This window comes from Taudactylus pleione, unplaced genomic scaffold, assembly GCF_031769625.1.
Source record: "Taudactylus pleione unplaced genomic scaffold, aTauple2 ptg000242l, whole genome shotgun sequence".
In the NCBI taxonomy this organism is placed as follows: domain Eukaryota; kingdom Metazoa; phylum Chordata; class Amphibia; order Anura; family Myobatrachidae; genus Taudactylus; species Taudactylus pleione.
The window spans coordinates 9,431,025-9,445,023 of record NW_028284644.1 but is presented as its reverse complement, the minus strand read 5'-3'; the positions used below and the strand labels follow the sequence as shown (position 1 = coordinate 9,445,023).

Genomic DNA, 13,999 nt, shown 5'->3' with positions numbered 1-13,999 from the left:
AGCAGGGGCGGTTAATTCAATCCTCATTATAGAAGATGAAATACCGGCTCCTAAAGCCTAATAAACCTGGTGTTTAGTCACCAGAAGGTGTTTTAGGCTGCATTACCTCAATCTTAACAGCTCACTGAGTTTTTGGGGGAAGCATGGAACACTCCAGTTAAACTTCCAGATTCCAAAAAGACTAGTGTCGTTTTACTCTCTCCCACAGGGAGAGTGCATTAGGTGGGCAATCCCCCTCCCTTCTGGGGCTTCTTACGGTTCTATATAGGCCCTTGCCCTGCTATCCCGGTTCCTTTTAGTTAACAAGGAAGGAGTTATTACTCAGATTGGGTTTTGATTCAAAAGTTAAATGGGTCTCATCACTCTATTCTGAATCGGAAATCTCAACGGGTTCATCCGTAGTTCCGTATGGAGACCCTACAGTCAATTATGCTGGCAATGGAACCTGGGGATTTCATATCTGCATGTACCTTTTGCACTATTTCACCAAGGGTTTCTGAGTTTTTTGCTTTTTGTCAGCAACATTACCATTGCCTTTTGGTCTGTCCACAGCCCCTCGGGTGTTTACCAAGATAATGAAAGTCATGACTGCTCATCCCAGACGACAAGGAGTCAGGATACTGCCATACTTGGACGACCTACTAATATTGGTATAATCTTAGGAGGTTTTACCTCATCATTTCCAGCTGACATCGGCCCGCCTAAAAGAGCATGGCTGGGTTGCCAATTGGAAAAAGTCGTCACTTTTTCCAACTCAGCGGATGATACATCTAGGAGTGCTCCTGGATTCCCAGGTGCAGAGGATCTTTTTGCCAGTAGCAGACTCAGCTCTATATTTGCGGGTGTGCAAATTGTTCTACAATCGAAGAGTATCAGTCCACTCAGCAATGCAGGTCCTGGGGTCTATGGTTTCCACCTTCAATATGGTGGGATAAGCCCAGTTCCACTCCAGGCCCTTGCAACTATTGATTCTGTCTCGTTCGAACGGTCCGTATCGGTGGATAAAATCTCAGACGATCCTTCTCCCCAGGGGTTCGGCGCTCTCTGGCCTGGTGGCTTCAGACTGTGGATTCAAAGGTGGGTACTCCTCACCACGGACGCCGGTCTTCGAAGAATGGGGAGCGATGACAAGTTGTCGCACTTTCCGGGAAAGGTGGACGTATCAGGAAGGTCACCTGCCCATAAATATTTTAGAAACTCCGGGCAGTATACATGCTGGGTCTAGCACGAGACCTCCTTCAGGGCAGGCCTGTCCAGATCCAGTCTGACAATGCGACCGCGGTAGCCTACCTCAATCATCAGGGAGGCACGCAAAGTCAAACTTCCTCTACGCTGAACATTCTGACTTATACACAATAAACAAAGTAGCGCTAGAATTGTTAGAACATAAATTCATGAAAACAAGGCATAGCAATCGTCTATATATATATATATCAAAAATATACAATTTATTCATATACATAAATGATTGTGCCAAAGAATTAAAAATACAGAAAATGTATTTCTGTTCAGTAGAAAGGCCACTGATCTCACCCACAACTTTTAGTCCGTTCTTTGCTTGAGTATGCACAACTCCTGAAGGAAAAACACTTGGGAGGCCAAAATAAACAGCAAAGGACAGTCCACTGTATATAGATGGTAATATTCACCAATAGAGGGATGTCACTTTTTTTTAGATGTTGATCATCCGGTAATAGTCTGGGTCCTCAAAAGATAAGGTGCTCATATGTGGTAATGTCCCAAATTATAGTATGCAGGCTTACTTCCAGCGTGCTGGTCCTTTAAGGCTCCATATGATTAGGATTGTGCAATAGTCCTTTAAGGTTCCTCCAATATGTAGTATAGAAAAGTTGGGGTGATGATCCTTGGTGGCCCTAACGCGTTTCCCTGTCCCAAAGTGCAGCTTTTTCAAAGATAGGAAAAAGCTGCACTTTGGGGCAGGGAAACGGACCTACCTCATCTGTCTATGACTGCTTGGCTCTTGAGTCTTAAATCTTAAGAACCAAAGGGTTTACCAACTCTGTGATTCAGACGATGCTCCGGGCAAGAAGGCCTTCCCCTGCGCGCATCTATTACAAGATTTGGCATTGTTTTTTTTTTTTTTTTTTCTATGGTGCTCCCACAGAAAGTTGATCCTAAAGTTTTTAGTGTCTCTCGAATGCTGGCTTTTCTCCAGGCTGGATTAGACCTTGATCTCCGCCTGGCAACATTAAGAGTACAGGTTTCTGCGCTGTCACTTTGGTTTCAGCGTAGAATCGCTCCCTTTGCCGGATGTTAGAACATTGTTTGCAAGGTGTTCTCCATCTGCAACCATGTTTTGTTGCCCTGGTGGCACCGTGGCATTTGTCTTTGGTTCTCAGGGTGCTACAGGCTCCCCCCTTTGAGCCTTTTGGTTACAGTGGATCTCAATTTGACAGCGAAAACACTTTTTCTCCTCGCTATCTCCTCAGCTCACAGTCTCCCGATTTGGCAGTACTTTTGTGTCGGCCCCCATATTTGATCTTCCACCAAGATAGAGCTGTCCTTCGTACACGGGCAGGCTACCTTCCAAAGGTGGTATCCCGTTTTCATATAAATTAAGAAATTGTTGTACGGGCTTGCAAGTCTTCAGGCCTTTCTGCTGGTGAAACTTCGCTGGAGATGGTTCGAGTCCTTTGTATCTATGGGTGGCGTATGAACTCCATCAGGAAATCGAATGCATTTTTTGTTTTATATGACTTTCACAAGCGTGGTTGGCCAGCCAATAAGCATACTCTGGCTTGGGCATAGGACTATATCTCTAGTTTATACGCTGGCTGATCTCCCTGTGCCTAGCATAGTGACTGCACAATCAATTCCTGTATGATGGACCTTCTTGGGTGGTTAGACATGGTGCCTCGGCTGAACAGCTGTGCAAGGTGGCCACTTGGTCTTCCGTCCATACCTTTTTATCAAATTCTATGCATTTGATATTTTTGCCTCCCAGGATGCTTCCTTTGGGCGGCGGATCCTCCTGTCGGCTCAGAAGCGTCCCCACCCTTAAGGAAACTGCTTTAGGACAGCCCCAAGGTAGTTCCTGTGGACCCTATAGATCATGAAGAAGAGAGTTATGACATAACATACCATTTGATAACTTTTTTTTTTTTTTTCTTCGAGGTCCATAGGGTCCACAGGTCACCTTCCCTGATGCACCTGGCTTCAGTGGGATCTGCTCCTGCTTGTCACCAGTTCCCTCTTCATTGTGTATGAGTGTTTCCAGTGTAATATGTACTTCCTTTTCCACTTTCCTTCTCCTGCCATTAGGCTTGTTTACAAACTGAATGCCTGGGGGTGGGGGTGGGGGGGTATATGTGTATGTGTGTGTGTATATATATATATATATATTATACCCAGTGCATCCTGGGACCGGAAGACATTGACTGTCTTGTTCCTAAAAAAACCACATATACCCCAAGGTAGTTTCTGTGGACCCTATGGACCTCAAAGAAAAAGTTATCGAAGGTATGTTTTACCGGAATCAGTATGATTTACCACTGGCTGTATATATATATTCATTTTGCAAATCTCATTCTCTCTCGCGTCCAAATGTCATGGGGAGAGTTTAAAAAGTCAGTTTTCTCACACTTTTAAAACTCTGCCAATGTAATAGAGTCCGAGAACAAGGCAGCAGAGCAAACTTTCATGTTTTTCAGACTCAAAAAAACTCACTATTTAAAATCTCATCCTGATGTTTTCCCATTTTGAAGATAGAACTCGACCAATGTGAGTTTAGTGTTAAACTCTCATATTTTCTAAACTCTCACCCTATTACATTTGGCCCATAGTAGCTGTTCTTTCTCAGTGTCTGAGTGACATCCCAAGCTGTCTCTAAAATCATTTATACTAAATAAACTAAGCAGCTAAAATCTGAGAAGAAACATGAGCAACCATAGATTATTTAGAAGAAAAGGATCGGCGAGTTTAATTCAGTTATCTTCAATATCCTTTGACACTAAAGTGCTAAAGCAAGACACTGGCGGGAAGGAAGGACCTATTTGCTGCATACAAATCATTTCTTAAGGTGTATACATACGTAACTATTTTTTGAACGCTTTAAGTATAACGACGTTCTCGTTCAATCGTTGAAAAAATCGTTCAGTTTCTAAGTTATAACGAACTATTATCGTTCATGCAGGTTCCCGTTTGTAGTTCATTCTGACTGACCACCTGAACGATTTTCATTAAGGGAAGTTACAAAAATCGTTTGTAGTTCAAAAAATCGTTCATTACACTTTAAAAAAATCTGACAGATAATCTGACAGAAAATCGTTCATAAAATCGTTGGTAACAAAATCTTTGTGTGTGTATGCAGCTTTAAAGTGGCTGTGCAAGGAACATTTATCTCTTAAACTGGAGTTGGCAGAGGATAGAACATCCAGCTAATTATATATAATCTCCAGCTGTAGAGCAAAAAAGCTTGATCAGAGTTCAATATTTAGAGGCAAGTGGATCCCATAAAAGATCACCTATATGCCAACATCAAACATATTGAGGGGGGTCATAGTTCTGCCATGGTGCAGAGACTAAGGCTACAGATATTTCCTTCCTTGTCTATCCCATGTGTGTTATGAGTTGCGTTACAGAGGGCACATGAAAGCCGCCGGCTCGGCATCTGTAAATTCGCCACAACGGAACGTGGTGTGATAAATGGCACCGACACTGTAATGTAGCATTTTGTACACAGATGCAGTTGTTCACAGAACATACAAATGCCGCATGCAACTCATTTGCGGTGAAAAAGATGCTCGGCATAAGTAAACTTGCACAGGACTAGAAGTGACTAGAAGGGCTGTGTAACGCGGCAGCAGCAACAATGATGCAGGACACATCTTGTAGGTACACCCCTGAACAAAGCAACAAGCGACGCAACGGTCATTCCAATTTCATTTACAATCATCCGGTCCCAGAACACACTCTTTTCTAGTGTACACACATGCAATCTTAGGAATGACTGCATGATATATTGTTGGATAGTCGCATCCAATTAATCGTTACTCCTGTACACTATGGGAGTGATTCAGCAAGGATCGCAATTGCAAAGCTGCATGACACCACTGCTGCATTTGTGATCCCAGCATTGCGACGGAAGTCGCAGGCTGGGATCACCATCGCGACAATCGATGGTGGACAGCGCCTGCTATCATCGGGAATCTACGATCAGCAGTGCACTTGCGCACACTGCTGAAATCAGCCCCATTGTGTGGTCATACATACTACATGATGTGCCCCAAATTTGTGGCATGGATTCAACAAGGTGCTTCAAACATTCCTCAGAGATCCTGGTGTTGCCGGCTCCACTAGCTGAGAGGACTCTGAGCCGTCCTATCCATGGTACAGCGCTGGCTGGGGAGAGAAGTGACACTGGCTGTGTCTAGCAGGCAGCTGCCAGTAAGAGCTGTGAGGAGGCGGAGGTATTAGACACATGCCTTAAAGTTTTATATAATAGACTAGTTACTAGTAGTTTTTTAATCCGTCCTACGACTGGTTTATGCCTGTCCCCGCTCTGCCCTCATCCATAAATATGGGGGTGGACAAGAATGGGCAGGCACCGACAGATTAAATGGCGCCAGTGGGGTGACACTGGCCATGCCCTCAGACCACAGTGCCCCTGGGCGATGGCCCTGCTTGCCCACTCTTAGAATTGCTACTGGTATAATTGCGTTGTGAGATTTATTGGCGATCGTAGCAATCACTTTTGGGGCAGTCTTTACGTAGACCTGTTATGTGGCCATACAGTTCCATGAAGCAATTTAAACACAAAATGCCACCTGTAATGTTCTCTATTTTAACACTGTCTATAAATTGATGCTCATGTATTTAGTAACCTAAAAACACCTTAACCAAGTAACAACTCCATAACAGTCACTGACCGTTGGTCTGAATTCTTAGTTACTGACCGTTGGGTACACACATTGGAATGACAAGTCATCTACATCGTACAGTGTGTACCCTCAATTAGGTGCTCCAGCACATGACGTACAAAAGTGTGCTAATTTTAGACAGCAATTTGACAATTAGGGCCATATTCAATTAGGGAGCAAAAAGTCGTTGCTGGACTTTTCGCTCCACATCTGAGCTTTTCTGGGGATAAAGTATCGGGCGCGTGCCCGCTTTATCCCCGTATTCAATTTGGAGCCGGCGAAAACAGGAGCCAGCGGAAAGGTAAGTATCGAGAAAAATAGGGGAATTTTCGGAAATTCATCCTGGGACCCCCCTAATGATGTCATGACATAGGGAATCACTGTGGGTACCCCTGTTTTTTCCTTGCTGAAGGTAATTAGGGTTTTTAAATAGCCGCGGAAGGTGTTTTTTTTGCGGTGATGAAGAATAGCACTGTTTGTGTTTTTTTTTTTTAAATTAGTTATTCCTATCAAATTTAGGGTACATGAAAATGGGGGTTTTTAAGTCCCTAAAATTTAATTTTAAAAATTCTGCAAAAATGCACCTGCCGCTACTCTGCGCAATGAAGAAAACACCTCCCGGATACTTGGGGACCCCCACTGGAATTAATTTAGTTAGTTTTGGCATTTTGTTCCTATTTTTTTATTTTATTTTTTTTTTCCAACCCCAAATTTAAAGTAATTTTTTTTTTTTTAAATAAATGATACTCCCAGGGGTGCAGGCTAATTATAATCCCTGTTTTTTTTCCAGAGACTTTTTTTTTTCGCACCGGTGAAAAGTCTTTGAAATTGAATACGGGGATATTTCAAATAGTTGAAAATGACGTCATCGCAGGCAAATTGAATATGGCCCTTCGTTTTAAATATCATAATCATTGGGATGTAGCTGTGTGGTTTGTTTGTGTGTGTGATAGGGATCATACAACAATGGGAACATCTATTGTAAGTTCCACTGGGGCAGGGACTGATGTGAATGACCGGAATATTCTCTGTAGAAGCGCGGCTTAAAGTGTGCGCTATATAAATAACTAAATCCTTTTTATGGAGCCAGCAAAACTGGATGTAATTCTAGAACTTGGCGGAACTGACCTTTTGCTTGACATGTTTTGGTTTGTGTGGGTATTTTATTTCTGTTAGCATCTAAAAATTAAGTCAAACATTAGTTAAACTAACGTAATCATTTAGAATTATATTTTATGAAGTTAGACATTGCGTGTAGAAGCATAGGGTATTAAACACAAAGGATAGTTACTCAATGGTTTTGGGACAAATCAAACTACAATTTCCAAAGTGTAGAAACTCTGTTTGAATGAATAGGAAAAGCTTCACTAGTAAAATATTAAAAAAATCTATCAAGAACTAGACTGTTAAGGGGCCCATCCATTAGCAGATGTTTTTCTGAACAATGAAAGACAAGATATGTCATGTACATGACAGATTTTTGCAAAAGATGAACGATATTGCATGACATCATTCAGGGAGTGGATTTTTTTTTTCTCTCCAGTGCTTTGTAGCTGCTGTTAATATTGTTCGTCGTATATTTCTAATATCTGGCAGCAATATGCGATAATTGAAGTTGAACCAACATGTTGGAAAGACGAAAGATAAAATTTATATGCCGCAGGAGTGCGCATCTGTCATCGTTCAGGGCCTATCCATTAGCAGATAAATTGAACTATTGAACGATATATCGTTCAGTCGTTCAATTTATCTGCTAATGGATAGGCCCCTTTTAGGCCGGGTACACACCTGAACGATATCTGCCCGATTTGGCTAATCGTAACGACAAATTGGGAATATTGTGCAGTGTATGCCCGATTTGCGTGCACCCGCATGCAATATCGTGTAATTGGCTGTGCTGCATAGTCAATCTCACAATATCGCATGTGAGGCTGTACATATTAATGAAGGACGGAACAGTGATTGTTCCGTCACTCATTAAATATTTTAAGTTTGTACCGGCAATCATGCGATGTGCAGGTTGCAAATCGCCCTGAACATCGGTACGATTGCTGGTCGTTTAGGTGTGTACCCAGCCATGGGGCTGTTTACTCGAATAGGGAAATATGCATATTGTGCACCTTGGGGGAGATGTATTAAATGCCGAAGCAGTATCAGCGCACGTTATGTGTGCTGATACTGCTTCTCCCCATGTATGATTGGGGGGCTGGGCGGTAAGTGACAGGGGCGCTATGCGCTCGCCGATAGGCAGGGCTATGTTTGAACGGTCAGTTTGCCTGACCTTTCAACCCGCTGCAGCTGTCGTTATCAACAGCTACAGCCTGGCGATGCCCTATCCCCACAGCAGGGACAGTGCTGCCCCTGCTGCGGTGACTGCCAGCTCCAGAGCTGCACGCGGAATCTTTCGATACTTGTGAGATCCCGCACATGCTTAGTGGAGACAGCCGGGACTGAGACACAGCGCATCAGCACTAGGCTGATGCGCTGTGTACTCAGGCAGGGATCGCCAGACGGGGGACTATTCACTCCCCCGCTCCGCCCGATGCAGATGTTAATACATTTCATTGTTGGTGCTTCCTGCTTCGCCTCTTTACCACATTAAGTGCCGCTATAATACATCTACCCCCCTATGTCTTAAGGCCCGATACATGCGGAACTTCCCTAATTTGCCGATTCCGACCACAAAATGATCTGGATCAGCAAATCTGGGAATTTTAATGTGCAGAATTTCCATAGATTGACTTTTATTGATGCCCACAGTCTTGTGCTAAAAATTACTAAGGCTTTTTTTGTGTGGAGGTGGTGTGTGTCTTGGGGGATTTAATATTTTTTCCTTCAATAGCCCCGATAAGAGAATACCTTTTTACCAAGATTTTTACCTATACTACAAATCTAAAATAATAAAAATTTTCAAAACCCAAAGTTAAATAACACGCTCTGATATCTGATGCTAGCTGTTATCTATACTAATCTATTAACGTCTGTCTGTCTGTTCCAAGTTGGTGTACAAACTACTGAACCGATTGTCATAACTTCATAATTTTGTAGTAGGAACTACTAGAAATAACCAGTTTCATCTCGATCCGTAAAGTTTAAAGTTAAACAAAATTTAATGACCTAATCAATGCAAGAGATAGGTGTGGCACTAATGCGGGTGGGGGAGAGGTGCTTTTGGGCGCATGTTCACTTGGATAGGATAGGCTACATAAGTCTGTGCACAGGGCACACAGTGACATTGCTGTGAGTCGTAGGTGAAGGTGCTGCTGCCACTAGTTTGTATAGTGCTGTTGGTCCCATAGGCCAAATAGTACAACTACAATTTCTCAAAATAAAATGACAGAAGCTACTGTATTTAATCATGGGCAACAGCTGGTTACATTATATTAATCCGACGGAAACTCTTGTAACCTTTTTAATTTTGTAATTCAAACTGGGAAAGCCAAAACCAGAGTAATTTATATCCCATGGCATTTGAAGAAAAACAAACAAACCATAAACCTCATGACAGGCAATAGGAATGTCTCATTTTGAAGCCTTGCTGTAGAATGAGAACTCCTCCTTACTGGCAATCGGTTTCCACAATAGCCTCTGTCATTGACTGGTGGAACAGAGGTGTTCCGAAAACTCCTTGCTTTGGGCACACACAAATGGAAGTTAATTGAAACTACTCCACAATGCACTTTAACGCAGGCAGTTACTAAATGTGTTCACAAGATTTTATTAGGGCTTATTTGTTTGTTTTTTTTATTCCAAACTTCAGTAAATCGTATAGGTCAGTATGTACCATTGTTCTAAGTGGCAGAATCAATGGTTTGTATAATTGATGATCCGAAATGTGTCATTTTTTTATTTTCTATTAAATCTTGGGTCCTACAAAATGTTTTCCTTTTTTAAACTACTGGTTTTGAAACTTTTTTTTTTTTTTTTTTAGCTTTTTTTTTTTTTTTTTTCTTCTGTAATAGGAGATTAAGAGTAGTATTGCAAGAACGTGCATTCATGGTTTATGTGCTGGTTTTTATTTTTACATTTCTCTTTATTGTTTGAATTCATATGCAGGAATAACTTTGTTTTGCATTTGATTCCACTCCGTCTTTTCAACATTATCCCAATGACAACACCCACCATGAAATTTCTACCATGTGCTACATATAGAAAGCAAGAGCTTAAAAATTCACCCCTTACCCAGAGACCCAGTGTCCCTGTCTGTACTAGGTTAAGATGATGTATAAGATCACTGTTTTTCTGTAGGGAACCCTAGTTGGGTCTCCTTATTAGTTGTCCATCACTATTTTGCTGGTGCTGGAGGTCAAGCTAAATGCGCCCGGTTTATTTATTTTTGTTTACGTACTGTTTTGCCTCCCTGGGTGCAAGGAGTCGCATAGCTAAGGATAGCGAAAATCTGAAAAAATAAATGCATTTTAATTGGAAAATGGAGCAAATTTAATTTTAGTTTAACTGTACATGCGAGCCCCATTGTGTGCAACATACAGTATGCAAGTTTATTTCCATATAATAGTATGCTTTTGGGTGGATCCAGAAACCTTACCCCTATCATGGCTGTTGTGTTTAATTATTATTATATTTTTTTAATTTAGCCTGGCACATGGGCTATATGGGCTATATTTACGAAGCAAATGGCTTGGAGCTAATTTTAAAGCGACACACTCATTCAGTGTATAGCATACCGGGATAGACACTGAATGTGAGCGCCGCTTTAATTTTTCAGCTCCAGTCTGCCGAGAAGCAGCTGGATATAGCCATTTCTGGTAAATAACTTGTTTTCACGCCACTCTTAATACTGTTAAATGTGACTTTCTTCTTCAGGTTCCATGGGGTCCACAGGAACTACCTTGGGGTATGTGGTTCTAGTGATCCAGGCACCAAACTGTCAAAAAAAGCTTTCAGCTCCCAGAATGCCCTGGTCTTCCTCCACATATACCCTGCCCCCAGCCACAGGCATTCAGGTTTTTGTTTGGTGCGGCAGGGTTCAGATGCACCTTTATAACAGGGGGACTGCTCAAGCAGTCCCATGCTTTAATTTTATGTGTTTTTTTTTTTTTTTATATATAGCTCTTTTTTATAGAGTTAACAGTGCTGAGTGTCTTAAGACGCGTGCATGGTGACTGTCTACCTCCCCCGGTGCCACAACAACAGTAACGTCTCTTGTGATTTCAGCGGGTCACAGCAGAGCTTGCTAGCGGCAACACTGGAGGCCCGGACTGCAACCGGACGCATGGAGACGAGGTGAATCCTTGCTTACGGGAATCGCGTGTGGCAGTCCTTGCTTCCGGCGCTGGAGATGCACCGGAAGCCACTGCAGTGAGGGCCGAGGCCGTCCGATCCCCTACTAGACCACCAGGGTGCTATTGTCTGGCGCTGGGGATCAGCAGTGGACACATCTGATGCCATGAGGCAAGCGGACCCGGCCGGTTGATGCAGCTTAGGAAAGGTGGGCTCTCCCCTGGCAGCTCCTCCCCTGACCCGGACGCAGATCCATCGAAGGGTTTTCCCGCGTCTGGGTTGCTCCTCCTACCCTCCTTATGCATATGAGACGCTCAGTCCACTATCTGTGCTCTGCTGAAGCGATTTGGTCTCAGGAGTCTCCCTATATACCTCTCCCCTGGGTCAGATATATACTGTGGTGTTCTATTATATCCTACCAAGCCTCGTTATTTGGGCAGTTGATTCTGGAACCCATCGCAAATAAATTGCATATGCATTGTATGTGACTTTTGCTAGCTGCTGTGTTGATACTGCCTTTTATTTCTGACTGTCGGTTATAACGATCACTTTTTTTTTTTTTCTCCTCATCTCTCTGTTAAGGGTGGGGGTTTTCCATTGTACTTAACATTTACTAGTTATTTGTGAAGGCTGTCACATTACTGTCATGACCCAGGTTTCGCGGCATGGAGGTTTGCGGTCCATACCGGTGAGTTCGCTGTGGCGTGGTCCTTCTGGCAGGGGAGCTGGCATTGCATGTACTCAGAGGTCTGCCAGCGTTGGGCCGTCCTAACAGGGGTAAGACTAGTGGCGTCACGGCTGTCTGGGTGCCACCATGTTGTCTGTGGCCATGTGACATATCAGGCCAATCGTCTGAGGGTCACCTGCTCTCTCTGGCCTATCACGTTCTGTTGCTGGGTACTTAAGGGTGTTTGGAGTGCCCTGTAGTTGCCAGTGCAACGTGTTTCACAGCGGCAGCTTGAGAGAGTTCCTGTGCTCCTGTACCTGAGACCTGTGTTCCAGTGCTTGTCCTAGCTCCTTGTCTGCCTTCAGCTCCCTGCAACCTGCACCGCTCTGCCTTGCCTTGCACTCTGCTAGAGATCACCCTGCACCTTCCACCAGACCCACTCCTGCCTGAACCTGTCTCCTCAGTTGACCCATTCCTGTACAGCCAATATCAAAGCATTTCCGGATATCCCTCTCAAGCCATTACTCTGCATACCCGGATTTCCATTTCACCTTTACAGCCTATCTGGATTCACCTTATTCGTCTCTGCCACCATGCTGGACATTTTGTTTAATAACTGTAGCAGGAGGAAACTGTAGTGAGTGGGAATAGTTTGTTATTAATGGACTTTAGTTATCTAATTGATCATTTCTACCAAAAACCACATTAAACTACTTACTTTTCAGTTTAAACCTGTTCAGGTGTTTACTTCTGTTTCAACCCCGGGTCCACAACAAACACAGACTAACAATTACATTGCATTGTTACCTTTAGATTTGATATGTCAAAAGGGAAACAGGAGGTTAAGGCCCCTGTGCTGGTTTCATGTAAATCCTGTTTGGCGGGCTTGTCATCTCAGGATTTCATTCAGGATGGTTTTTTGCTGTCTGTTTCTAAAGAGCCACCTATCCATTCCAGTATAAGAGCCACCCTGGGTGTCCTCTTTGTCTCGGGTTATGATGCAATTAGTATACCGTATGGCAGCTCCTGTACTGCCTTCCACTATTGGGTACCCAAAGCAATTGCAACCTGCTTTGTATATACCACCCCTCATGCATCCTTCCTGGATGGATGCCTATGCTCTCTCAAGTCAGAGTATGGTTCAACCGACTACCGCTCTTCAGCAAATGGTGCAAGCGAATAGACCGGTTGCCACTAAGGTTCATGGGTGTAAGAGGTCATCCTGCTCAGCCTTTGGATTCTGATGCATCATCAGATGATTTTGATGATGCACATGGTTCCTCTTCTGAGTCTCTCAGGTGAGGAAGACCAGCATTCCTCTGTGGATGTCACCTCTCTAGTGAGAGTGGTTAGATCCGTCCTTAATATAGAGGACGAGGAGGTTCTGCCTAAATCTTAAGCTCCACTGTTTAGACATCAGAAGATGGTAAAGGATCCCTTTCCTCAGTCTGAGCAGCTGACTGATCTTCTGTCTGAAGCATTGAGTACTCCGGATAAACTGTTCCATGCTACAAAGAGATTAGCATCTTTATACCCATTCTCTTTTGGTCAATGTGCTAAGTGGGAAGTCCCTCCTACTGTGGATGCTCATGGGGCACAATTAGTCAAGAGCTATACATTACCTATACCGTCTGCATCCTTCCTTAAGGATGCCACAGATAGAAAACTTGAAACATGTCTTAAATAGTTTTTTTTTCATTTTCTGGAACGGTTAGCCAGCCGGCTATGGCCGCAGCCTTGGGTATCCAAGGCCATAGAAGAATGGACGGCGGCACTGGAAACATTATACCAGATGCTATCAGAGAACAACTGACTTATCTTTCCAATTTACGAGAAGCTGCATCTTATGTGGGAGAAGCAGCTATAGACACAGGACTGCTGGCTTCTAGGGAATCAGCAACTTTAGTGGCTGTTCGTAGAGCCTTTTTGGTTAAGATCCTGGAAGACGGATGCGGGAACCAAGAAAGCTCTTGAATCCCCTGCCTTTTGCTGAAAATTGACTGTTTAAACCAGAATTGGATAAGATAGTGGCAGCCTCAAAATCTGCCAGTTTTCCATCAACAGCTACCTCGAAGTATAGGCAGCCTTCGTTTCAGTCCTTTCGCCATCAAGGAAAAGCAAAGTTTCCGCCTGGCAAAGTCGCAATCGGCGATTTACTTTTTTGCGGATCTCAGCTTTTTGCTTCTAATTGAATACGGGCCTATGAGTATAA

At 43.4% G+C, this 13,999-nt stretch overlaps 1 protein-coding gene across 1 annotated transcript in view; it reads left to right on the top strand.

Moving 5' to 3' along the window:
* The window catches only part of DSTYK (dual serine/threonine and tyrosine protein kinase), a 106,366-nt gene that overhangs the window by 21,407 nt on the left and 70,960 nt on the right, over window positions 1-13,999 (top strand). The gene's annotated exons all lie outside the window — the stretch shown is intronic.